This window comes from Echinops telfairi, unplaced genomic scaffold, assembly GCF_000313985.2.
Source record: "Echinops telfairi isolate 266 unplaced genomic scaffold, ASM31398v2 ScPeMD7_7414;HRSCAF=8452, whole genome shotgun sequence".
NCBI classification, from domain to species: Eukaryota; Metazoa; Chordata; class Mammalia; order Afrosoricida; family Tenrecidae; genus Echinops; species Echinops telfairi.
This window is the reverse complement of record NW_022111314.1, coordinates 2,967,667-2,973,725: the sequence shown is the minus strand read 5'-3', so window position 1 is coordinate 2,973,725 and position 6,059 is coordinate 2,967,667.

Genomic DNA, 6,059 nt, shown 5'->3' with positions numbered 1-6,059 from the left:
TTCCAAGATTGGTTTGTAGGTGGGGCAAAACAAAACAAAAAACCAGCCAGTGAGATGATAAATGTGTACAGTAAGCAGATAAAAGGTGCACTGGTGACACCATGGGATAAGTGCTGGGCTACTAATCACAAAGTTGGGGGCTCAAATCCACCACCTGCTTAGAGGAAGAATGAGAAGGCTGTTTGTTGGGCCTGGGGACCCCTAGAGAGCTGTTCTACTCTGCCCTACGAGGTACTATCTGCTAGAATCCAGTCTGTGACGGTGGTTTGGTTAGGTAGGTAAGTAAAACTCACTGTCATCAAATGGATCCCGACCCACAGCAACCCTACAGGGCAGAGTGGAACTGCTCCTGTGTGTTTCCACGAGTCTCTACGCGGTTTCAAACTGCTAATCTTGCTGTTCACAACCGAACACCTAACCACTACACCACCAGGGCTCCCCAAGTAAATAAAAAGAGGTAGGTTAAAGAAGAAATACAAAGAAAAAAATCTTGACACTTAAGGGTGGTGGTGGTAATAAGTTTTGGTGCAGCTGCAGAAGATCCAGGCAGATTCCTCTCAGCAGACTCTGCATTTCCTGATGCAAATTGGACACTAAGCGTGTGTGTGTGTGTGTGTGTGTGGGGGGGGGTTGTTAAGCCAGCTTCTCCCTCACGACTAACACGTGACACGCGCTGCTGCTACAGGACACCTGGAATTGATAAACCTGTGCGCAGTCCTGCAGAGGATGGGGGGTAGGTGTTACCGTAACCATCAAAGCCATAAAGAGAAAGCCAGCCAGCCACTTTGGTGGGCATCGAGCTCCCGACAATGACACCAGCTTCTCCACTGACGGATGGACATTGGTGACAATGGCGACAACGCCGTCCCTCCATGCGTGGCTGCCACCCCCCAAACCCACCGCCAACCAGTCGCTTCTGATTCAGAGCAACGCTAACAAGACAGGGTAGAAGGGCCCCTGTTGATTCCCGACACCGTAAACCTTTATAAGAGCCGAGAGCCTCCTCTTTCTCTGCAGGAGCGGCTGGTAGCGTCAAACGGCTGACCCTACGGTTCGCAGCCGCGCCTCACCCGCAGCGCCACTAGGGCTCCCCACACCAAACACGCCGCCACCGAGTCCGTGCTGACTCCCAGCGACCCCCGGCGGGTGTCCGAGTCTAGAACGGCTTGCGGGCGTAGAGAGCTCGGGCCTTCTCCCGCCGAGCTGCTGGTTTCGAACTGCCGACCTTCTCGGATGGGCGCCCGACGCGTAACCACGACGCCCCGCCAGGGCTGGTACGCAACAGGTGGGTCATTCCAGAAGGGCGAAAACAAAACCCAAGCCGCCCAGCAGCACCCTGAGGTACCCGCGGCCAGCGTGCTGCCCTCTAAGGCTGGCGGGGGCCTGTGTGGATGGAAAGCGCCCCCACCCCGCCCCACCCCACCCCGGCCTGGGCGGGGCGGCCCCCCACCGCGAACGTGCCGGCCCTCTCCGCTTCCGCCCCCAGCACGGGCAGCGCGGCCCACGAGGCCCGCCGCGGTTGGCGCCTCAACTGTCCCAGGGTCAGACAGGCCGCGGGCGCGGGGACCCCACGGGCGACGCCCCCTACTCTGTCCCGTGGCCGCGCGGGCCTCGTCTCGTCCACCTGGGCCGCCAGCCTCCAAGGGCCCCAGGTCTGACAGGCCCCAGCCGCCGCCCACCGCGCGGCCTTCTGACGCGAAGCCGGTCGCCATGTCCTGTCAGGAGGCGACCGGACGCGGCGCCTCCCTCAGACCTGTTTCCAGAGCAGCCCTTTCCCACCCGTCGGGCCCCCCTCCCTTGGAGGCCTCGACTGAGGCCACCTGCTCCCCGTTCGCGCCCCCGGACGCCAAGCCTACCTGCTGACTCCCGGAGCCGCTCGCGCTGCCACAGCGGCTGTCAGGACCTGCGGCCTTCGGGCGTCGGGCCTCGGCGCTGGCCTGCTCCGCGGGCTGCGGCCGGAAGGTGGGAAGAGCTCGCCCAATCGGCTTGGCTTCCGGTCGGCGCCCAGTCCAATGAGCGCCGCTGGCCGGCCAGGCCCCGCCCCTCGCTGTGGCACTGGCACTCCAGAGGGGCTCAGGCCTGCTGTGGCACCCCGCCCTCAGGTAAGGGATGGGAGCAGCAGAGAAACTGAGGCCAGCCGCCACACCTGCCTAGCCCGCAGGCGCATCAGCACAGATCTGGGCTTTCTGGAATGTCCCAATTAAAATTTCTTTCAATGATCAAGCCAATTCATGCTTGTGTGAAAACGAGACACGAAGTTCAGAAATGGCGCAGCTGAGAAGGTGGGGGTGCCACGCCTCCTCCGTGGCCATAGTTGAGGGCTCAGCCACCTGGGTGTTCTTGCCACGTTTGTCAGAAACGATAGCGGCTCGTGCGCCTGCGCGGCTCTGCGTCCTGATTGGTCGGCTCTCCAAGGTCAGAAGGTTGCTGTACAGGCACACGAAGCAACCTAGCCTTTCAGCAGCTGCACACAGTGGCAGCATTAGACGACTCCCCGTTCCTGCCAATGGGGGGTTGTGGATGTTAAGCTGTCGCGGTCACTTTGCAAACTAGGCATGTGTATTGGCTACATTTTACCAAAACAAGGGGTTTCTTTAGCAAGGGAGATGGGAGTTAAAACATGTTTTAGAAGTTAAATGGTTTCCAGTTATATTTCAGGCGCTGCTTAATTTCCTATTTAAAAGTCACCAGCTGCTTTAAAATACTGGGCTGATTTACATCTACAGTGTGAAGCACTGGAAAAACGAACTCCAAGGGGACAGGATAAAGCCACAGTTGAAGATCAAAGCAGATCAAATCATCGAGCTCAAGAGACAGTCTGAAGACAGTACTTAATACTGTTTGGTGAGAGCTCTCTGGGACTTAAAATGACAAAATCTAGGCAACGATGTAATTTCACTGAGCTTAGTTTTCGATAGCTGACTTTTTAACAAGCAGTGCGGACAGATTCCGCATACAATATAATGTACAGAGGTAAGGATTTGGGGACATTGTCGATGATCAAATGTGTACTGCTAGATTCTTTGCACATTCCAATGCTATCCATGATACAGTCTACCTCTAGGGCAGCGTCAATCTCACTACCTGACAACTTTGTGTAATGCCCAATTCTTCCAGTATCTACTTTTTCTCTAATAGATTTAACATTCCTCCTGACAAATGGAGGGATTTTACAAAAGCCACCTCAAAAGCTAAAAGTTGTGCTCCCTGCAGAAAGACTTGCTACCTCCTTTTATTTCGTACAACCAGAAAGCATAGGGCTATTTAGGAAACATCAGTGCATCAACACTTGGAAGAAAACAGAATGATCATTTATTGAATCCCCTGGGAATTATTTTCTTCATTTAGATTATGGTGCAAGATGGATAACCTTTAATAGTCCTAATCAAAATCTGGCTTTCAATCAAGCTTAACAAGCACTTCCTGGGAGGGTTAGATTCAATAACACCTGAGAGAGGGGCCATGGACTTTCGTGTCTAGTGTAGGTTTGAATGCTGACGTAGTTACTTACCAACGGTAGGACTTTAGGCAAATGACAATGCCTATTTCCTTTTCATTGAAGAACGGGGATAATTAGCTACCAATTAGTGTATTTTTCAGAAAGGAAATAAAATACAGTAAGTCCTCTAGGTTATCCAGGTCTGACTTAGATGTATTCTTGCCTTTTTATTTTTAACATTATGTAAATGTGCTTTTGCTTTGAAAAGATTGAACCTGACTTGCAATGAATTCACCACAATCACCTTCATTTGCTGCATGTGTAGCTTCTACCTTATTGAGGGCTTCAGCTCTTTCTTGTAATCATACCCACTCACTACCACTGAGTCATTTTTGACTCACGGTGACCCTATCCAATGGAGGAGAGCAACATCTACAGGGCTTCTGAGATTGTGAATCCTTACCAGAGCAAACAGCCTCCTCTTTCTCTTGCAGGGGTAGCTAGTGAGTTTGAACTACCAACCTTGAGGTTAACAGGTCAATACTTTTAAGTTTGGCCAGAGAATTAAAGTAATTATTTTATCGTCTTAACCCCTCTGAGGTTTTTTGTTTTTTCTTCTCACATGTCACACTGACTAAGCCCATGAGACTATTTTAGGTTCTCCAAGACAAGCAACTGAAACTGAGATGTGGTAACAAGTTTTCTTCTTTTTGCACGACAATAAACAAGTGTCCAAAGCTCTATGTTTTCTGTAATAAGGTCACCATAAAAACTCTCCAGGACAAGCACAAAACCCTTTGCGTACATATACTTTAATACTTAAGTTAGGGTAAACTCATTTTAAATGAAAAGCGTTCACATACGTTTCCGAGACAACCCAGAAATTGCACAGTCCACTAGACAGTTTTAACATCTAAGCAACATAATTGTATTTTGAGGTATGAAAGTTTTTAAGCTACTCCACAGGTTGGCTGGTTGCTTGTTGGATCAACTAGGCAGGTAGATTTAAGGTTTTGATGTCAAGAGCTTCTGCTGTCAAAAAGTTTATCACTTTTAAAAAGGCACCTTGGGGTTCTCTGAACCTTATATATAGCTCTCACTTTATTTTCTAAAACCAGAACCTTTTCAGCAAGCAATTTCACACAGGCCACAAGCTTCTCCGCGTGCTTTAAAACAATACAACTCTAAAGTATACCCCAATATTCTGGACAATCGTCTTTACCTATGAGCGGGGGTCCCAGGCATAGGCGCCAAGGCCCTGGAAGGCTTGTTCTCCCATTTTGTGAGTTTGCCACACAGCAAGAAATGCCAATTGGCGTCTTTCTCTTGCATGTCAATGTAGAGCTGAGTGGGAATAGCCAGGGATTATTCGACTTAACTGCAATGTTTTAAATCAAAACCTCATGTTGGGGGATCAGGAGATACTGAAAGAGCCACCCCTGTCCACAATAATCGAAGAGAGACAGAAGGTGCCATCAAAACTGCATCCGTTGAAATTGATTATACAAATGCCATTTAGCATTAAAAAAAAAAAATCCCCTGGTGACAGCTGTCCCATTATTGGTCACACTGTTTTCAATTAGGTCACAAACGGGCAAAGTGGAGATAGTGTCCATTTTGGTAACTGTTGCTGTTCTTCTCCACATCGCCATACTAGCACCTGCTGTCAAGGAGCCCACTCAACCCCAGAAGTCACCCCCTCTCCATGACCGAGGTGTTGGGCAATTGTGGCCCTTTGCAAGGAACCAGTGGCCTGGCCTTGCTGGCTGGAGGCCAAAAAGTGCTTTTAGCATTTTCGACCTGAGAAACCCAGAGGTGAAAAGAAAAGCTCTTGAATCTGAAGGCACAGTGGATGGAGTCCACAGCTAGGGGCCCAGAGCGAAGCGTGTAAATACCGTTTTAAATAAGGAAGCTTAAAGACGTGTGGGTTCTTTCTCCTCCAGTGCTCTACCGTTGCTGAAAACGCCTTCCAGTCCCGCGGCAACTGGACTTCGGAAACATGACCTCGGGGACCTCCCGATGCTCCAGAAGACACCGCAGTTGTCACATTAGTCACCACAAAGGTAAGCTGCAGAGGGCACCTATCAACTGCAAACGGCAATAGGGCAGGGATTCTTCAAAGACTCGGTGCTTTCCGATGGCAACAGAAAGACCTGTGGGCACAGCCAATAACCAAGGCCGGAGGAGAGAAAGGCTCGTCGTGAGAAGAGTGGCTGCGGGCAAGAGGCTGTTTGGCTCTGGTTAGCGAGTTGTAAGCCCGCTTTGTTCTCCCCCACCCCAACTCCGCTCTGCCACAGACGGAGCTCCCAGAAATGGTACGGTGGCACACACTTCTTGCCTATTAATAGTCCCCCACTGTTAGAAGGCTAAAGCCGTTGGCAAGCTAAGGCGCTCTCGGGTTTTCCCTGTACAGGGGAGGGATGCCTCCAGGGACCGTGCTGGGGTCACGCTGAACGAACATTCTGTCTACTCTGAGCCTGCACACAGCCCTGGCTTCGATTAGGCTTTTTAAACCCCAGCGTTCCGGAGCAGGCATCCCACAGTGCAGATAGCAACTGCCACTTTTACAAGACATCCAGGGTGCATGCAAGTCCCCAGCCCCCCTACAGCCCCAGTGCAG